The sequence below is a fragment of the Macrotis lagotis genome, chromosome 1, assembly GCF_037893015.1.
Source record: "Macrotis lagotis isolate mMagLag1 chromosome 1, bilby.v1.9.chrom.fasta, whole genome shotgun sequence".
NCBI classification, from domain to species: Eukaryota; Metazoa; Chordata; class Mammalia; order Peramelemorphia; family Peramelidae; genus Macrotis; species Macrotis lagotis.
In genome coordinates, this window is record NC_133658.1 from 79,675,544 (window position 1) to 79,698,043 (window position 22,500).

The following is a 22,500-nucleotide window of genomic DNA, read 5'->3' on the forward strand; positions in this document are numbered from 1 at the left end:
GAAATAGAGGACTTTCAAACTTACCTGATAAAAAAAATCCTAGAATTAAACAAAAAATTTAATCTTCAAATTCAAGACTCAAGAGATGTATAAAATAGCAGGAGACTGTTAGTCAATAATACTAATCTATATGCAATTCTTCAGATTTTTATTTTTCTTTGGATACTTGAAAAGTTAATCTAAATTAACAGTGATATGATATGTTCAAACTTTTTAGCTCTTGAGTATTGAAGTTACATTGGTACAGTTTGAGGAATTGCATTTGGAAAGTGGGTGTGAGTATAAATTTATTATGATATAAAGATATTTATGACTTAAGAATTGTAATTCTATTAGTACAGCTGAAAGGAGTATACTTTGTTAAAGGGAATTGGTAGAAGACATCTATAAACAACTAAGTCATGAAAAAGAGATTATCCCAGGAGAAAGTGAAGGCATTAAAGGATATATAACACCATATAAACATATCTAAAGGATCTAATATAGTAGTGAGAAGGAAAGGAGGGTGTGACTACTAAGTAAATCTTTCAACAGATTTTATTTAAAGAGGGAATAACGCACATTCCCTACTGGGTTTAGAAATTTATCCTATTCTAGAGGGAAATGGAGGAAAGGGGAAAGAAAAGAGAAGAAGAGGGTAATAGAAGGGAGGGAAAAAGTAAGAATAAAAAAGAAAAGGAGTAAAAATGGAAAGAGAAAAAAAGGAAGTGGTTGACAAATGGGAGGGCAGATTGAGGGAAACAATAGCCAAAAGCAAACCACTAGTGAGGAGGAATAAGGGGAAAGGAAAAAGAAAAGTACAAATGGGGAAAACTGTATGGAGTGAGAAACAAAGCAAAAGTAAAAATGGATGAAATTAAAAGGAATAAGGATGAAAACTACATCTCCCTAAAGGTAACCATAGGTAATGAAGTAATATCAATATTAAACATATATATTCAGAACAAGCTGCATGGCATCCGAATTCTTGGGAACTCTTGGAAAAAGCTAAAGGAGTTAAAGGAAGATCTAAGTCCAAAGACCTCCCTCCTTCAGAATTAGATAAATCTAATCATAAAATAAACAAGAAGGAAGTCAAGGTGGTGAATAGAATTTTAGAAAGATTAGATATGATAGACATCGAGAAAAAAATTGATGGGGATAAAAAGGAATATACTTTCTCCCCTGTGGTACATGGTACCTATTCAAAAACTATCCATACACTAAGGCAGCAAAATCTCAAAATCAAATGCAGAAAGGCAGAAATAATAAATGCATCATTTTCTAGTTTTGATACATTAAAAATTACATGTAATAAAGGTCCATGGAAAGGTAAGCTAAAAATTAATTGAAACTAAATAAACTAATATAAAAGATGAATTGACGAACAATAAACCATAGAAATAATAAGCAATTTCATCCAAGACAAATACAATGATGAGGCAATGACTTCTTGGGCAGAGCCAAGATGTTAACATGCTCCCAGAACTTTTCCCTACCAAAGATAAATGAAGCCTCTGCACTAACATTTAAGCTCCAGATTCCATCAAGAAAAAGAAAAGATTCAAAGAAGTTTTCAATGGTAGAAATCATGGAAAATCTTTGATAAAAGTCTGTCTCTTTTGGGGAAAGGGGGAAGTAAAACCCAGGAGGCAGAAAAGCAGGAAAGCCAATGGGAGGGTTTTAGACACAGTGCAGTCCATATCCTGACGCCTTGACAAAGGCAGAGGTCACAGCAATTAGCAAACCAGCAGGGAAGACTCTAAACCCAAACAAAATCTGAACCCTGGGAACACTGGGGCAAAAGGCAGGAACAAACCACTGCTAAGTCAGAACCTAGATACAAAGAATGAAATTAAACTCTGTTAAGGTAAATCCTGGACTACACAGGCAACATCTTGGCCAACAACAAGCCAGGGATCAGACCACAGGCTAAAAATAAAAAGCTTGAATCTATACTCCATCCCAGGAGCAGAGTCAAAATAAAAAAGATAAGCAAAAAAAAAAACTAAAAGAGCACTCAACTCACTATAGAAAACTACTTTACAGGCAAAGATGATAACAATGTCATGTTGGAAGAAGAAATCAGTGAAAAATCAATACAGGGGGAAGTCTCAAAAGAGTATGAATTGTCCAAAAGCTCATTGAAGAGTTTTTAAAAGAATTTAAAAACCAAAGAAGAGAGGAAGAAGAAAAATGGAAAAAAGAAATGAGAGTCTTGCAGGAATTATGCAGGAATTACATGGGAATTATGAAAAATTGATCAGAAAATTCAACACCTTTAAAGAGGAAATACAAAAATGTACATCACCATCAAAGGCTGTCTCACCTGACTACAAATGGACCTGACCTATTAACTCTTCAGATGGACAGGGTAGGAAATCTTTGATCAAACTCGGAATATCAAGCTGACACTGGGCAGCTCTAGAGAAGCTTCCAAGAAATCAAGAGTAAGGTTCAGTTTCTGAGTTTGGGTTAAATCCTTGTGCCTAATCTGAGAATTTTCAGCTGGGGTTGATTATTTCTTGTAGAGACATAAACTGGGAGTCTAGAGAATAATTCACTGATTTCTGTCCTCATCACCATATTCTGAACTGTTTCAACCCCTCCCAAGAGGAAATTGGTCTCTCTAAAAATAACAATAGTAATAATAATAATAACAATAGTAATAATAATAATAATTATAATAATAATAATAATGAGGCAACCTACCAAAACTTGTGGTATGCAGTGAAGGCAGTTACTAGGGGAATTTTTACAGGTCTAAATGCTTACATGAATAAATTAGAGAAAGGGGAGATCAATGAATCAGGCATGCAACTAAAAAAGTTAAAAAAGAACAAATTAAAAATCTTCAATTAAATACCAAATTAGAAATTCTGAAAATCAGTTTTATCAAAAAGCAAAATAAGATATATAAAACTTTGACTAATATGATTTTTAAAAAAGAAAATTACTTGTATCAAAAATGGAATGTGAAATCACCACCAATGAAGAGGAAATTGAAGCAATAATTCAGAGGTCTTTTGCCTAACTTTATGCTAAGAAATTTGACAATCTAAGTGAAATATATTATATATATGAAATAAAACACCTAAATACACCCACTTCAGAAATTAAATTGAAAAAGTCGTCAATGAACTCATTAAGAAAAAAAAATCTCCAAGGCCTGATGGATTTACAAATGAATTCTAGCTAACATTTAAATACCAAATATCTCCAATTCTTATACAAACTATTTGAAAAATTAGCTGAAGGAGTTCTGCCAAATTTATTTTATTACACCAACATGATGCTGATACTAAACCAGGAAGAATCAAAACAAAGAGAATTATGAACCAATCTCCCTAATGAATATTGATTCAAAAATTTTAAATCAAATTATAGCAAAGGGATTAGAGCAAATTATTGCTACTATATTACACTATAATCAGGGAGGATTTTTACCAGGTATGCAGGGATAATTCAATATTAGGAAAAATAATCAAGCATAATTGACCTTATCAGTTACAAAATACACAAAAATTATACTATCTCAATAGATACTGAAAAAGCCTTTGACAAAATGCAGCACCCATTCCTATTAAAAACACTAGAGAGTATAAGAATAAATAGTTATTCTTAAAATGATTAGCACTCTCTATTTTAAAATCATCAACAAGCATTATATGCAAAGAGGACAAAGTAGATGTCTTTTCGATCAGATCAGGGTGAGAGAAGGATGCCCATCATCACCATTTTTTCAACATTGACTTAGAAATGTTAAACTATAGTAATAAGAGAGGAAAAAGAAATTAAAGGGATCAGAATAGGCAATGAGGTAACAACAATCTCACTCTTCTCAGATGATATAATGGTGAGTATATATATAAAACCCTAGAAAAATCAACTAAAAATAACTTGAAACAATTCACATTAGAAAAGTTGCCAGATATAAAGTGAACCCACATAAATCAAAATATTTCTATTTGTTGCCAACAAATTCCAAGAGCAAGAGATAGAGAGAAGTTCCATGTAAAGTAATTGCAGACAATACAAAATACTTGGGAATCTACCTCCCAAATCTATATGGACATATTACAAAACACTTTTCACACAAAGTCAGCACTAAACAACTGCAAAAATGCGAAGTGCTCATGGAGATACTGAGCTAATATAATAAAAATGACAATTCTACCTAAATTAAATCATTTATTCAGTCCCATGCCAATCAAGCTACCAAAAAATTACTTTTCTGAGTTAGATAAAAATAGCAAAAAAGTTCTTCTGAAGGTACAAAAGATCAAGAATATCAAGGTAATTAATGAAAAAAACTGCAAAAGGAAGTTGGCCTAGTTGCATGAGATGCAAAACCATATTATAAAGCAGCAGTCATCAAAACTGTCTGGACCTGACAAAACAGAGAAGTGAATCAATGGAATAGATTAGGTACAAAAGAAACATTAGTAATTGACTATGGTTACCTGATGTTTGATAAACTCAAAAAATTCTAGGACAAGAACTCACTATTTGACAAAAAATGCTGAGAAAACTGGAAAATGGGATAGCAAAAACGAGGCATAGACCCACAACTCACACCCAAAATAAGGTCAAAATGCAAACAGGATTTATATTTAAAAGATGATAGAATAAGTCAAGAGAATAAGGAATAGTCTTTCAGATCTATGAAATTGGGAGAAGCTTATGAACAAAGAAGAGATAGAGAGCATAATATATTTCAAAATGGATAATTTCAACTACAATAAATTAAAAAGGCTTTACACAAACAAAACAAATACAACCAAGACTAGAAGGACTGCAGGAAAATAAGTAACAATTTTCACAGTTAGTGTTCTGATAAAGGATTCCTATCTAAAATATATAAAAAATTGAGTCAAATGTATAAGAATACAGGTCATTGGGGGCAGCTAGGTGGCACAGTGGATAAAGCACCAGCCCTGGAGTCAGGAGTACCTGAGTTCAAATCCGGCCTTAGACACTTAATAATTACCTAGCTGTGTGGCCTTGGGCAAGCCACTTAACCCCATTGCCTTGCAAAAAAAAAAAAGAAAGAATACAGGTCATTCTCCAAATGATAACTAGTCAAAGGATATGAACAGTTTTCAAATGAAGAAGTTAAAGCTATCTATGATCATATGAAAAAATATCCAAATCATTATTGATTACAGAATTGCAAATTTAAATAACCCAGAGATACCACCTCACATCCGATAGATTTCCTAAACTGGCAAAAAAAGGGGTGGGGGGAATGATCAATGTTGGATTGGATATGGGGAAAACTGTTGCCACTGGTTCTTTTATGAGGAGTATAGGGTGTGTTCAAGGAAAACTAGAACCTCTGTTATGAAGACTGACAAGCCCTTTTCAGGGCTACTCTCCAACTTGTTCCTTCACCTGAACAATGGTCATCTCCTTGAGAGCCAGTGTGGCTTCAGAAAGGGTAGAGGAACAGTCGATATATGATTAGTTGCCCAGCAACTCCACAAAAATGCCAGAGAGGTCTATATAAAATGATTGCAGATCTGTCCAAGGCCTTTGATATTGTCAGTCATGAGAGTTTATGGGAAATTATGTCAAAATTAGGTTATTCAGAGAATTCAGTAGTATTGTACAATAATTTCTTACCAGCATGCTTGCCTGAGTTCCTAATAGTAGGCAATGCTCTGGAGATTTCTATGTCACCGATGGAATTAAACAAAAATATGTACTTGCCCCCATGCTGTTTTCACCTTATTATCTTCACTGAAGATAAACAAAGACTCAAGATTAGCTACCACACTGATGGTAAATTCTTCTACTTGAAAAGGCTATAAGCCAAGTCCAAAGTGGAGGGAGTGTTGGTGCATGACCTTGTGTTTGCAGATGATTGTATACTCAATGCAGTCTCTGAAGCTGAAATGCAAGAAAGCGTGGCTCAAATATCTACTGCATGTTCTAATTTTGGTCTAGCAATTAACTCAAAAAGAAAAAGACCCAGTTCCTCCATCAGTCTAGCACTACCTTGTCCTTATGTGGAACCATGTGATAACAGCAAATGGAGAAGTTTTGAATATTATGAACAAATTTGCTTACCTTGACAATGTCCTTTCCAAAGAGGCACACCTGGGGTACTTACTCTAAACATATGAATGTCACAATTTCTTTAAGCTATTTCAATTCTGCCTTGTTCACAGAGTGCAGCATCCTCTCTGCTGAGGGCATTTCATGCAGAGTAGTCCTGTACCAGTGTCCACCATGCTGTACAGTCAGTTCTAATGTTCTGAGGAGAGACCATTAGGGTGTCCTAGTACCGCTTCTCTTTGAAAATGAGGTTGACACATGCATTGCCAAAGGTAGCTCAGTATTTTGGTATTCTGAAAAAAGTATAGGAGAGAAGAGGTATTAGACAACTACCAAACTGAATGTGTCCAGAGACATATTGCTAACCTCAGAGCTTGATGTATGTGAAACCTAGATAGTTTACCAGCACCTTGTCAGGACCAAATTTATTCCATTTAAATTGTCTTAGAAAGATTCTGAATATCACCTGGCAAGAGATTGCAGACACTGAAGACCTTTCTCTTACTAAACTGACAAGCATTCAAACATTACTTCAGAGAGTACAACTACTATGAACTGGGCAAATGGTTAGAATGCCAGAAGCATGCTTGCCAAAAAGACTATTTTATGGAGAACTCACACAGGGCAAGTGCTCACAATGACTTTAGGAGAAGCGGTACTAGGACACCCTAATGGTCTCTCCTCAGAACATTAGAACTGACTGTACAGCATGGTGGACACTGGTACAGGACTACTCTGCATGAAATGCCCTCAGAGAGGATGCTGCACTCTGTGAACAAGGCAGAATTGAAGTAGCTGAAAGAAAATGTGACATTCAGATGTTTAGTGTAAGTACCCCAGATGTTTACATGGACTATTTGTGCCCAACCTGTGCCCAACCTATCAACCTGTGATAGAGTATTCTAAGCTTGTATTGGTCTGATCAATAAGTCAGACACACTGTAATTTATCTCAAATATATTGATGTCATTTTGGCCTTTTTTCAATAACAAAGGACACTAAGGTATTGTTGGGTTGTTGGTGGAGCTGTGAACTGATGCAACCATTCTGGAGAGCAATTTGCAACTATATTCTTAGTACAGTAAAATTGTGCAAACCCTTTGACACAGCAATACCATTGCTAGTCTATATCCCAATGAGATCATAAAAGGGTAAAGAATTTACAGATACAAAATATTTATCACAGTTCTTTTTGTAGTGGCAAAGAATAGGAAATTGAGGGGATGCCCATCAATTGGGGGATGGTTCAATAAGTTTTAATATGTGACCATGATGGAGTACTTTTATTCTATAAAAAATCATGAATGGGCCTTGGGCAAGACACTTAACCCCATTTGCCTTGCAAAAAAACTAAAAAAATCATGAATGACTTCACTTCAGAAAGGTATAGAAAGATTTACAGAACTGTTGTTGAATGAAGCAAGAGAATGAAAAGAATATTATACATATTATACACAAGAACAGCAACACTGGGAATTCATTAACTAAGATTGATGCAACTGCTCTCAGGAGTTCAGTGATCAAAGACAATCCTGAGAGACATGTTACAGAAAATGTCATCCACATCCAGAATGCCGAGGAAAAACTTATTATGTTCACCTTTTTAAAACTTCATTTACATTTTTTCCTTTCTTTCTCATACAGAGTTTTAACTCTTCTTTGACAGCTTGACTAATATAGAAATATATTAAATTCAGTTTTACATGTACAAATATATTTCAGATTATTTGTTGGCATGGATAGAGGGGTGGGAAGAGAAAGGACTGGAAAAATGTAGACTCAAAAGCTTTCAAAAAAGATAAATGTTGAACTATCTTTGCATATAATTAGAAAATGAAGTAGAGGGGAAAGAAATAAGAATGAACAGGTTAATTTTAGGAAAACATGGAAAGACTTATCAGGGGACCCTATTGACAAAAGCCATAATATGAATCCCTTAAGCTGTAAAAGCTATGAATAATGTGGGTTTCCTAGAAAAATTTTCTAATATTTAAATCCATAATAGTAATATTATGGAGTCCCTGTCTATGAACATCTTAAATAATGTAAGCCAAGATTAATGTAAGTCGAAAGAATGCATACTGACTTGACCTGACATGCCCAGGACTCCAGACCAAACAGCGCTGTTGTGATACCCAGGCACCCAAGACCCGAACCCAGTGCTGAACAATATAAACTCAACAATGTTTCATATGACACAGATATATTCTATAACTTCTCTTTCATTAATCTGCTTTCTAAAATTACCATGGGAATTTGAGGGGAATAGGCTTTGCCAGAATTCAAGATTGTTATCTGGCCAACACCCCAGACTGCACCAATTGAATATCTGGCTTTGTTTATTAAACTACTCATATAATCAATCTGGGGCTCCCTAGTCTTTAGTATAATGTTGGACCCCTTGTTTGGAAGAAGCCTTGTTTGGGGAAGGGAGATTCTCATGCAAGACAATTTGCATGAAATATGGAAGAGTGAAATGAGCAGAACCAAGAGTATACAATACTCGTAATATTGTACAAAGTAAATGTGAATGACTAAGTTATTCTGAATTATATGATATTCAACTACAAATGACTATGAGAAAAAGTAATATCCATCCCCAGAGAAAGAACTGATATATATAGGACAATGTATTACATAGTTTTGTGTATATTATGTATATGCATAATATGTGTGTATGTGGAAATGAATTTATAGGCACATATTGATGTGTAGTATGTGTGTGTGTGTGTGTGTGTGTGTAAAATGTTGGTCTTCTCTAAAGAAGGAATGAGGAGAAAAACAGCTTGAAACTCAAATGTAACACAAAAGGGGCGGCTAGGTGGCATAGTGGATACAGCACCAGCCCTGGAGTCAGGAGTACCTGGGTTCAAATCCGGTCTCAGACATTTAATAATTACCTAGCTGTGTGGCCTTGGGCAAGCCACTTAACCCCGTTTGCCTTGCAAAAAAAAACTTTAAAAAAGATAAAACAAAAAATAAAATATATTTTTTTCTTAAAGAGCTTCATGGGGCATTTTGGAAGAGTAAAAATTACAATCTGAGAAATAAAGAAATGTGATCACCTTAGGCACTATCCTTAAATAGAGGACTAGTCATTTCCAACCCTGTTCTCTCTTCTTTTTTCCTTTTTCCAATGTTCTACCATCAATGTGGAGAGCATCTCTCAGATAGAGAGATATTGTAAAATGTATTTCATATATACATGCACATTCACCACTTTTATTTATTAATTAATTTATGTTACACTTTAAGTTCCAAACTGCCTCCTTCCCTTCTCACACTACACTAGAGAAGGACATTTGACACAGATTGAGACTTAGAAGCATGTGTGTTATTATACTGTGCGTACTTCAATTTATCATTTCTTTCTCTGGAGGTGGATATTATCTCCTTCCATAGGTTCTTTCCAGTTGATTTGGGTATTTAAGATACTCAGAATCACTTAATCATTCATAGCTCTTCTCTGAACAATATTATTATTATTATTATTATTACTATTATTACTATTACTGTATACTATGCTTTTTTCTTGGTTCTGTTCATTACTTTTCATAATTTCATATAAACCATTCCATGTTTTTAATAAATCAACTTCATCAATCAACTTCATCATTTCCTATAGAATAACAGTATTCCACAACAAACATATACTACAGCTTGATAGCCATTCCCAATTGATAGTCATTCCCTCAATTTCCAGCTCTTTAAACACCATAAAGAGAGATGCCATAAATATGTTAAAATAAATCGATTCTTTTGCTTTTTCCCTGATCACCTTGAGAAATAGTCCTAATAGCAGAAGATCTAGGTCAAAGTTTTATCTCTTTAGTTCAATTCCAGATTGCTTTTCATAATGGTTGGATCAATTTATAGTTCTACCAGCTTTATATTAGCAGCTCACACATTATGGTTATTTAAATAATTTGATTTTAGATTAAGTTGTTCTTTTTTAATTGAAGTGTAAATAAATTATATAATCTATGTAGTAGTTCTAATTTTGTGACAGGAACCCATAGTTTGTGTATAGAGGAGAAAGAACCATTTAAGAAAAGGGACACAACAAGCTATTAGCCACCTTCATGCCATTGCCTCTGACCCTTCAGCTACCACTCTGCTCATCTTTCAACACTGCATTATTCAAACTGTGTTTTCTGTTTAGATTTAAATTCTAGTCTCAGGAGGGCATCACTTGGGCACACCCTTAACTTTGACCATTCAACCCTAAGAATTGTAGTACTAGTACTAGTACATAGTAGTAGTAGTAGTAGTAGTAGTAGTAGTAGTAGTAGTAGTAGTAGTAGTAGTAGTAGTAATATTTGTAGTAGTTGTAGTAATTAAAATAGGAGCAGAGGGAAGAGGAGGAAAAGTATAATATTAGTAACTAATATTTATATAGGCTTTTCAGGTTTGCAAAGCAGTTATACATAAAGTAACATATCATACCTCATTTATAACAATGTATATATTACCCAAAGTCATCCAAGGTAGGCAAATTAAATGTGAGGGTCAGAAACTCAGGACTATAAAGATTTGTTTAAATATTACTTTATATCATTATGGGCTTAACAAATAATAGTAAGATGAATACTTCAATACACAACAAATGTAAAAAGAACATAACATCAACCCATCAATTTCCACTGCACACAATTTCATCTCTGAGTACATACTTTCAACACATAATATGCTTATTGGTCCATTTTTAAACTAAAAAGATCACTACATTTTTGTGGGATAAAAATAGGGTATCATTAAGGAAAGTTATGCCTAATTAAAATGGAACAGAAGAAACAAGAGAGGCATTTGAATATGACTGTGTGATAAGGAGATTTATTCACATGAGAAAAGTCAGAAATCCAAGGTAGGAAGTAGAGTGATAAGCATTGGAGTGAATATCAGTGGGAAAAGAAGCAAATAATTATTTTCATGAGCGTAAAGCAAAGAACTGAAGAGAAGGGAAAAAAAAACAGAGACTTGTGAAACTGATCTCATACTTTTCATAAAGTAATAGTACAGGATGTTGGTTTTAATTATTTCAAAATCATCTAAAGGAATTTCACCCTTTGTCTCTATCTCTGTTTTCCTCTTCCTTCCCTCCCTTCCTTTCTCTCTTCTTCCTACTTTGCTTATCTCTCCCTATATATCTTTCCTCCTCCTTTCACAATATCTCATCTCTCTCTCTCTCTCTCTCTCTCTCTCTCTCTCTCTCTCTCTCTCTCTCTCTCTCTCTCTCTCTCTCTCTCTCTCTCCTCTCCCCCCCCCCCCCCATCTCTCCCTTACAAAGGGAGAGAAGTGAACTGGAAATTCATTTTAGGCCTAGAGGAGGGATCTCTCATGAATAAATGGATAGAGATGATGGTCTTCTGAGGGTAAGAAATACTTGGTATAAGGTTGGTTGGAACTTTCATCTGGGAGTAAAGCAATAGAAATCATAATGAGAAAAGTTGCTTATTTGAAATATCTTATGCAACTGTCACTCAAATATTTCTCAGATACTTAGGCAGTACAAGATAATAGTGAAATAGGCCCCATTTTCAAGGAACTTGCCTTCTAGGTTTAAACAAACTATGATAATAAAACCATAGTCACTAATAGCAGAAAAAGAACTTTTTTTTTAAAAAAAGGACTGTGTGTATGTGCCTCCCTCTCTGTCTCTCTCTGTCTCTGTCTGTCTGTCTGTCTCTCTCTCTCTCTTATCTCTGACTGTCTCTGTCTCTTACTGTCTCTGCCACTGCCTCTGCCTCTGCTTCTGTTTCTGTCTCTCTGTCTCTCTCTCCATTTGTCTCTGTGTCTCTGTGGATTTATCTGTGTCTGTCCTGCTGTCTCTGTCTCTCTGTGTCTCTATCTCTATCTCTAGTCTTCTCAGTCTCTCTGTCTCTTGCTCTCCATCCATCTTTCTATCTCTGTCTATCTCCTCCTCCTCCTCCTCCTCCTTCTCCTTCTTCTTCTTCTTCTCCTTCTTCTTCTTCTCCTTCTCCTTCTTCTTCTTCTTCTCCTTCTTCTTCTCCTTCTCCTTCTTCTTCTCCTTCTTCTCCTTCTTCTTCTCCTTCTTCTCCTTCTTCTTCTCCTTCTTCTTCTCCTTCTTCTTCTTCTCCTTCTTCTTCCTCTTCTTCTTCTTCTCTTCTCTTCTCTTCTCTTCTCTTCTCTTCTCTTCTCTTCTCTTCTCTTCTCTTCTTTTCTCTCTCTCTCTCTCTCTCTCTCTCTCTCTCTCTCTCTCTCCTCTTTCTTTTCAGACATGGAAGTTAATTGATATGTGTAAAAACCAGGGGAGACAACTACTTCCACTGATATCAATCTTCAAAGTGTCTTAGAAAGTTTTCAGGTTGGGGGTAGCTAGGTGGCACGATGGATAAAGCACTGGCCCTGGAGTCAGGAGTACCTGAGTTCAAATCTGGTCTCAGACACTTAATATTACCTAGCCGTGTGGCCTTGAGCAAGCCACTTAACCCCACTGCCTTGCAAAAAAACCTAAAAAAAGAAAAAAAAAAGAAAGTTTTCAGGTAAACTGAGATAAATTGAAAACTTCAATATCTAACTGCTAAATATCTGGGGCAAAACATGAAACTAGGCTGACATTCTATGTCTTCTATATACTCATATGACTGGCTTTAATGGATAATTATAGGATTATATAACAATGTTCAAGATGTATGTAGAATCATAGATTTTCAAAACAGAGATGATCAGAATTGAAAAGGTCTGAAAACATAACATAATCTAATCCTCCCCCATCTTACAAATAGAAAAACTGAGTCATAAAGCAAAAAATAATCTTCCCAAGGTCACTTATGATTGTAATGAGAAATTCTCCTTAAGATAATTGACCTCTTTAATAAAAGTAATAATAATAAATAACAAGAACTAGCATTTATATATCACTGTTCTGTGACAAATTACAAATATGTCTTTTTATCTTCATTATTCTGAGAAGTTCTGGTATTATCACCATTTTACAGATAAAGGAACTGAAAAGGAGGAGCAAAGTGATTTGTCCTGGGTCACATAGCTAATAAATATCTGAAATCGGGTCTGAACTCAGGTCTTCCTGAATCCAGGTCCTTCACTTTATTCACTGTGACACCTAGTTGCCTCTTTAATGCAGAGAAAAATCAAAATGGTATCATGATCACAAGTATGTTTATAATTGCTGCAGAAGAAATACCTTATAATGTTTCCAATGGCTTCATCATGAAACTAGTGTTTTACTTGAATATATAGTTTAATAAGTTTAATTTTCTTTTATTAGACTCATGGGTTGGAAAAACAAGACCTCTATCTCTGTTTGAGGGATCAAAGTATGAACAACTATTCTTCTGCATATTTCTATTCATGTATCTGCTAACTGTGTTTGGAAACCTACTCATCATTGTGGCTGTCATTTCTAGCACTCACCTCCATACCCCAATGTACTTCCTTCTAGCCAACTTACCTTTTTGCTGATGTCAATTTCATCTCTACCACTGTCCCCAAGATGTTAGTGAATGTCCAAACTCAAAATAACTCCATCTCTTATTCTACTTGCCTGACACAAATATATTTTTTTTATCATTTTGGGGGCAGTAGATGAATTTCTCCTGGCAACAATGGCATATGACTGCTATGTGGCTATCTGTCACCTACTTCATTATGCAATAATGATGAGACTTCAGCTTTGTTTACTCTTGATTTCAATTTCATGGATCATTAATGTTCTTCAGTCACTCTTACATACACTATTGATTAATGAACTAGTCTTCTGTGCCAAAAATGAAATTCCCCATTTCTTCTGTGACCTTATCCCCCTAATGAAGCTATCCTGTTCAGACATCTTCATTAATGAGCTAATGATTGTCACTGTAGGTAATGTTGCTAGCCTGACTCCCTTCCTCTGCATCATCATATCTTACTTGTATATAGCCTTGACGATAATAAAGACGCCATCTGCAGAAGGGAAGCAGAAAGCCTTTTCCACCTGCAGCTCGCACTTTTCTGTAGTAATTCTTTTCTTTGGGACTGTCTTTGCAGTTTATTTTAGCCCTTCATCCAACCATTCTGCCCAAAGTGACAAAACTGCATCTGTAAAGTATACAGTGGTGACCCCAGTGCTGAACCATTTTATCTACACTTTGAGGAACTGGGATATGAAATCAGCCCTGAGTAGGCTCTTTTAATTCCCCTTCCTCTTTATTAGACTAAAATATCTAAAATCAATCCTAAAATTATATTTTTCATCCCCTTTGCTACCCAAACTGAGGAGCAAGAGGGTATCAACTTAAAAGAATTTTCATACAGTGGAAGTGTTCTATTCGTTTCGATCTCATTCACATATCTGAAACTCAGTCCCAGACTTTGTCTCCCTGTGTTGATAAGTTTGAATCAGCCAAATTCCCTAATAGTATAATAATATAATTCTATTGGTGACTAGTCAAAATAACCTAATTTTGAAATTAAAGAATGAGACATTTGTTTACTAACAAAGAAACAGAGATCATAAAGATACAAATAAATTCCACTTTGATTCCCTTTCACCACATTATTCTGGTCATCAGGTTAGAAAATTCTGTCACCTGAGTATGGAATAATATCACTCATTTTTCATATGATTTTGCTTGAATTTAATCTATTTGAGCCCTTGTCACCTTCAGCTAACTTCTTATTCATCATCACATGCTATGATAAAGAGATCTCACTCAGAGTCAGATGGCAGACATAGTTCTTATCCTGTTTCCGTGACTAATTTAGCTAATAGCGAGGTTCTGAGTCTCAGTTTCCAGTTCTGCACAATAAAGAAGGTGCACTAAATTAAGTTATAGTCATGTGTATCACTAACTAGAAGTAACTTTCCAGGAAAATAAATAAATATTCAACCTAATGAAATTCATTAAAAAAATAAAGAAGTTAAGAAAGATAAGTTAGTGCTATGATCACAGGACAATAAAAACAAAGTGCCCATGAATATAGGATTTTATTACTGTTTGATTTCTCAGCTCCCCACCAGCATCATCACCTTTCTTGGTCACCATTTTAAGCTTTTAGTTGTTTTTTTCTCTGGACTTAGAAGTCAAACAACAACAAAAACCCATAAAACAACCAAAAAAGGCATGGATACCTTTTTTTTCAGAAACTGCATTAAAAAGTTATAAATCTCAATTCTATTCTTTTAGAGGTATGAATAAAAAACAAACCCAATGACAGTTTACATGGTGATTTCAATTCAATTCATTTCAAGAATAAATCAACTGAAACAGTAAAGTCTAATCTAGGACATAAGGGGAAAAGTTATATGGAGGTCAAGGATTGACCCTGTATTTAAAAAGTCAGGAGGTCCTAATTGTTAAGAACAGAAAGAACTTCCATGTCTATGTAACACCAAACTTTTGGAAATGCACAGGTAGTTTTCCCAATTCCTCTTCATTCTACTGCCTTTCCTTCATTGATTATCAATAATTTATCCTGTATATGGTCAGTTTCTGCATAAATATTTGATATTGTCTACCACTTTAAATTGTGAGTTCCTCAAGAACAGGAAATGTCTGTTTGTAGCTCCAGTACTTAGGACAGTGCCTCGTACTTAATAAATGTTTATAAACTCTGAAACTTTTTGATACTGGTAAATGAATATACAAAATAATCTTGTTTCCTTTCTTCCAAATAGTAATTGGCACACACAAATATTATATCAGCTTATAGAAGTAATTGTTTCCTATGAACATATTTTATTTGCATAATATGCACTTTGGATGAAAGTAAAATGGGCACTCCCACGTGTAGGATGACAATTACACCATGATTTCTACCACGCCAAAAATAATGCTATATCATATTTAGAGGGGACCTCATGAATAATGCATAACTGGAATATGTATTTCTAATACAGAACCTTACATGTCTGAGACTCTAATCCAAACAGAACTGATAGGGTTCCCCAGGTGTCCAAGACCCTAGCCAACTGCTGAGCAGAGTAAACAGTAAAATGGAGTGTTTGGGGGAGTATTGAATGAACCATTGCAGAGAATCTGGGGGCAAAACACTGAGCTAAAAAATTTGGAAGAAAATAAGCCAACAAGGTCAAAGAAATTTTTTTAATAAAATAAAGGAAGGATGACTATTCAAATCTGAAACTATATAAAGTATATCAGAAGTTTCTGGAACTGGCTAAGAGATGAAATACTCTATCAGTGGAATAAAGAAAATGTATAATACATAGCAACAGAAAAGTTTAATAAATCATTATCATTATTACTATTATTATTATTATTATTATTAAATTAGGTATGAACAATATCTTAAGCCATTTACCAAGATTAAAAGGAATTCATTATCTAAACAGAATGGGAGATATGTAAGTAAATTAGAAAACTCTGAAAATATTAAATATAGTATTTATGGATAAGGGAAGTATTTATGAATACCCAAGAAATAGAGAGCAAAGTAAGATTTTAAATGGATAATGATTATATTAAATTTAGAATATTTTGTACAAAGTGAACCTATGAACCAAGATTAGAAAGAAAGCAGACAATTGGAGGAAATTTTTATAGACATTTTTGTCAAAAAAGACCTCATAAATCAAGTCTATAGGGACTTTCTCAAATTTAAAAGATCTCATTCTTTTTCTGATAAATAGTTGAAGGATAGAAAAAAAGCAGTTTTTTCTTTATTTTATTTTTAGTTTTTCAAAGGCAATGGGGTTAAGTGACTTGCCCAAGGCCACACAACTAGGTAATTATTAATTTGTCTGAGTCTGGATTTGAACTCAGGTACTCCTGACTCCAGGCCCGCTGCTCTATCCACTGTGCCACCTAGCCACCCAAAAAGGCAGTTTTTCAAAGAAGAAATCAAATTATATAAGTGCAAACCACACACACATACACACACACACACACACACACACACGCATGCACACATCTTTGGTCCAATATTGATAATGATAAGAGTCTCCTGGCTTTCATAAAAATTATTTATTTTACTTCATCAGGGATCATAGGTAGGAGCATAGGCACTAAAACCAGAAATCACATTGTCATGAGCTTATAACTCACTCCTATTGGTAGGCATACAAATTTATTGAATAGATTAGCTTTGATTGCAAAATCTACAGTAACTTTATGTTACCCTTCATTGTGGTCACTCCCCCAAAAAAGTGTCTATCTGGTGTCAACTTCCGTAAGCTGGCTTTCATTTGCTAGTCTTGTTTCACTCAGGGCAGTTATTTAAATGTGTTAATAGCTGAGTTCTTTGTAGGGTGTGTTCAAGAAAGACTAGTTTCTCAGTGTGAGGGCTGCTTCCCAACTTTGATGTTCACCTGGGCTATGTACTCTCACCTGTGGTTGCAAGGAACTGTAGCATATAAAGCATCCACACCCTGGTAAACCATTTCAGCAGGTGTTTAAACTAGGTTGAGAGTAACTGAGGGAGACTCAAGCTCATTGATAATTAGTAGGGTTGTCTATCCCAAGCATGTCAAATCTTCCACTGGTGGAAGAGAACAACTTGTTCCAACTGCCATGAAGCCAGTTGAAGTAGGTGCTGTGGAGTGCTTAGAGTTTGGTTAGACTTTGAAGGCACCAAGGTCATCCACTGCATCTAAAGCCATTATTTGTCTTGATTCCATCTTGCTATGCTGGCTCATGATGACTTTGGAAGAGAGAGTGAGGTGGATGACTTCATGCAGCTCTACTTCACTTAAACTCAAGTTATCCATGGAACAAAAGACATAATTCATAATTCAAAACCATTCCTCAAAGTCCTGTGGTTACAAGCAAGTGATGAAGCTGTAGGTGTGGATACACTGGAAGCTGTAGCCACAACCCTGGACAAAGGCAACCTAGGCCATAGGATCTTTTGCCACTGAAAGCAAATCATATTTGGCAGACCTCTGGGTGACTGAGCAGCCCTTTTAAGGATTGCACTGCTTACCTTCTGATATGAGGAAGGGATTAGAAAAGGTACCCTAAAAATTCTCTACTTACCTAATCCTAGCCTGATTACTGCAGGCAGGTGGGGATCCCACAGTGAACCTGAGACACAAAAATATCTACAAAAGCTTCTTCAATGAAGATTCCTCTCATCATCAGTGAATGGAATGAGCTCACAGTCATAGACAACACAAGAGCTAATAAACCAGAAAGATGAACAGCTCTTTTTGCAAGATAATTTAACAGATACATTGAAACAGCAGCCCTGAGTGAAACAAGGCTGGCAAATGAATGCCATCTTACTCAAGTAGGAACTTGATACACATTTTCTGACCTGACCAAAGTGAAAGGGAACACAGTGAAGATGGGCTAGGTTTTGAAATCAAAACTAATCTAGTCATCATTCTTGAATGCCTACCAAAAGGAGTGAATGACTAGCTCGTGACAATGAGATTTCCACTTCTAGGAAAACATCACATCAATGTCTATGAAAAATTTTATGAAGACCTGGAGATCTTTATCATCAATGAACCAAAAGAGGACAAATTTACAATTCTGGGTGACTTTAATGCTAGAGAGACAGGTCACCAGATATGGCAGGGGATCATTGAGAGGGATGGAATTGGAAATAGCAACAGCAATGGTCACCTGCTACTTCTCATCACAAACACTGTCTTCCATTTATCCAAATGCAACAAAACTTCCTGTATGTGCCCTTGTAGCAAACATTGGCATCTATTAGACCATGAGATCTTAAGGAGAAGAGACAGACAAGATGTGAGAGTAAGAAAGGCCGTGTGGTGCAGAATGCTGGACGAATCACAGACTTTTCCTCTCTAAGTTAAATATTCATATTCAATCAAATAGGCAGCCCCAAGGAAAAATGAATACTAGAAGAATTAATGTCAAGGATTAGAGTGTCTCTCTGTGCAGGAACATTTTGTTGCTAACTTGGAGAGAAAACTGAGCCAATACACAGTTGGCAACAGTGGAGCAGAAAAAGAGTGGGCAGCTTTCAGAGATCTGGTAAACAGCACTGTATTTGCTTATTTTGACATAATTTGCCATAAATCTTTATGACTGACAATATCAAAGGTCTTAGTCAAGTCAAAGACTGGTTTGATGAAAATTATGGGGAAATACAGAAGCTGCTAAATGAAAAACAAAACCTCCACAGGGTTTAACAGCAGTAAAGTTCATCTATCTCTATGAAGGCAGCTTTTAATTCCATCAAAAGTAAAGTACAAGTGAAGCTTAGAGATGCAATACTCTTGGCTCAGTAAGAATGCCAAAGAAATTCAATTTTATACAGTCAATAACAAACCAAAATGCTTTTATGATATCCTGAAGGCTATTTATGGGCGGGCCAAAGACATATAGTGCATCTCAACTACTCGGTACTGATGGACACACATTGATTAAGGATAGGGACTTGACTCTAGAGAGATGGACTAAACACTCACCATTTACCTCAAGTTGAAGTCTATCAGTCCTAGCAGAAGTTCCAACTGAAGAAGAGGTTTTGAATGCCATTAGGCTCCTTTCAAGTAGCAAAGCACCTGGGCCTGATTCTATTCCAGGCCTGATTCTATTCCAGTTGAGGTCTACAAGTTGGGGGATCCATTGTTCATCCAAAAATTGATTAAAATTTTCCAAGTTATATGGCATGAAGAGGTCATCCCCCCAAAATTCAAAAATGTGTCCTCTGTTCATCTCTACAAAGGTAAAGGGAATAGATTGTCCTGTAACAATCACAGGGATATTTCTGCTTTAGTCATTGCTGGTAAGGTTCTTGCCAGAGTCCTTCTCAATAGGCTTATCCTTCACCTGGAAGATAGTCTCCTCCCTGAGAGCCAGTGTGGCTTCAGAAAGGGTAGAGGAACAGTCGATATGGTATTTGCTGCCTGTCAAATCCAAGAAAAATGCCAGAAACAGAAGTCTATAAACAACATTTGTAGATTTGACTAAGGCCTTTGATACCATCAGTCATGAAGGTTTATAGAAAATTACAACAAAATTTGGTTGCCCAGAGAAGTTCATCAGCATTGTACATCAATTTCATTACAACATGCATGTCCAGATTCTGAATAGTGAACAATGCTCTCAAAATATCCCAGTCACCAATGGAGTGGCTATGCTTTCAGACTTTTTTTAGAATTTTGTTTTCAACCCTCTTATCAAATGCCTTCACTGATGATGAATGTGGCCTCAAGGTAAGCTACAAGCACTGACTGCAAATTCTTCAACTTGAAAAGTCTACAAGCCAAGACCAAAGTGGAGTGAGTGTTGGTGCACAATCTTCTTTTTGTAGATGATTGTGGGCTCAATGCAGTCCCTGAAGCTGAGATGAAACAAAATATGGATTGATTCTCTGCTGCTTGTGCTAATTTTAGTCAAACAATTAACACCAAGAAAACACAGGAGTTTTCTCAGCCAGCAAGCACCACACTATCCATATGTGAAACCACTGATTACAGCAAATGGAGAAGTTTTGAGTACTATGGACAAGTTCATTTACCTTGGCATGTACTTTCCAAGGAGGTACACATTAACAATGAGGCTGACATGTACATTGCCAGAGCTAGCTCAGTATTTGGAAGACTCCAAGAGAAAGTGTGGGAGAGAAGAGGTATTAGACTGACTATCAAAAGTGAAGGTCCACAGATTCATTGGACTGCACTCATTGTAAAATACCTGTGAAGCCTGGACAGTCTACAAGTACCATGTTGGGAAACTGAATTGCTTCCATTTGAATAGTAAGGTTCTGAAGATCCTCTGACAGGAGAGGATACTATATACTGTGGTCCTTTCTCAAGCTTAACTACCTAGCATTCCAACATTACCTCAGAAAGTGCAGTTATCATTGTATGGACATATTGCTAGAATGCCAGACCCACACTTGCCAAAAAAGCTATTTTATGAAGAACTCACAGAGGGCAATCACTAGCAAGTGGTTCAAGATAAATGATAACAAGATACCCTGAAGGCCTCATTGAAGGAGTTTGGAATTGATCGTAGAGCACGAGGGACATGAGGACCACCCAACATGGCTTCCCTCATAGTGAGGGTACAACAGTCTATGAAGAAGGGAAACTTGAAGCAGCTCAAAGGAAATGTGCCATACATAAGTTTAGAGTATCCACCCCAGGTCTTCATATGGAGTATTTGTGCCCAACCAGTGGTAGAGCATTCCAAGCTCTAATTGATCTGATCCACAACAGTCAGACACACTGTAATTTGTCTCTAACATAGTGATGTCATTTTGGTCTTCTTAGATTACAAAAGACAAGAACCAACCAACCAACCAACCAACACGACAGAGTACAATTCCCTCCTGCTCTGGTTATGAGACCTGGTAATGAGACCAATTTGGGGGTCACTTTTTCTAGCCCCTTCCTCAAATCTTAAAGGGAGCAGTGTGATCCTTAAAATATTGGTCGGGGGGTAGAGCCAAGATGGCTGTAGGAGAAAAGCCTCTCTTAGGTGCTCTCTCCAAAATATTTCAAGAACCTTAAAATTATGACCCTAATTAAATTTTCAAGAGACAGAACCGACAGAAAGATCCAGTGAGGCAATTCTCAAGCCCAAGGTAACCTGGAAAATAGTGGGAAAAACTCTGTTCCATGGGAATGGAGGGGTGACTGCACCAGAGCAAAGGAAGTTCAGCCTCCTGGGAGCAGCTGCTCCTGATAGTAGAAGCAGTTTCCTGACCTGCACCCCAGGGAGCACCAATCACAACTTGGAAGATCAGCAGGGAGATCTCTGCCAGAGAACAGGCAAAGCCCAGGCCCTCAGCGTGGTTGCAGCATTCAGCACAGTTGCAGCAGCCCAGATCCAGAAAATGGAAGTAGGCCCATGAAGTCACCCAACAGGAGCTTCCAGGAAGCTGGGCCCTAGGTACTCAGCCCACCAAAGGTAAGGGAGTGGAGGGAGAATGCTGAGGTCTGTTCTCTGTCCCTGGAATAGGACTCTGGGGCTCTGACCACATTCAGACCCTGGTCATAGTCTAGGTCCCCCAAAGAGCCAGGACACACACCCCCAAAGCTCTGTGGCAGAGGGGTGAGCTTGTGGTCATTCATAGACCAGGAAAGAAATCAGAGTCTCTAAGACACTGAGATCCTTGTAGGGGGTGTCCCAATAATACTCAAAAGTTCAGGAAGCACCCCAAAACCAGGCACAAGCTGGGGAAATGAGCAAACAGATAAAAAGCAACCTGATCATAGACAATTACTGTGGTCCCATGGAGGATATGAATATTCACAACATGAAGATGAGAAAGTCCAGGCTTCTGAACCTAAAGACTCCAAGAAATATAGAAGTTGGGCTCAGGCTATGACAGAGCTCAAAAAAGATTTTGAAAATCAGGTAAGGGAGATAGAAGAAAAATTGGGGAAAGAAATTAGAGAGATGCAGGCAAAAACATGAAAAAGATGTCAGCAGCTTAGTCAAGGAGATCCAAAAAAATGCTGAAGAAAACAACATTAAAAAACAACATAGGTCAAATGGATAAAACAGTTCAAAAAGTTATTGAGAAGAATGCTTTAAAAAACAGAATTGACCA

The 22,500-nt window shown here is 36.3% G+C and overlaps 1 pseudogene; it reads left to right on the forward strand.

Annotated features, from left to right (window-relative positions):
• The first annotated feature begins 13,292 nt into the window (after positions 1-13,292).
• On the forward strand, positions 13,293-14,192 carry LOC141513701 (olfactory receptor 1G1-like; annotated as a pseudogene).
• The last annotated feature ends 8,308 nt before the right edge of the window (positions 14,193-22,500 follow it).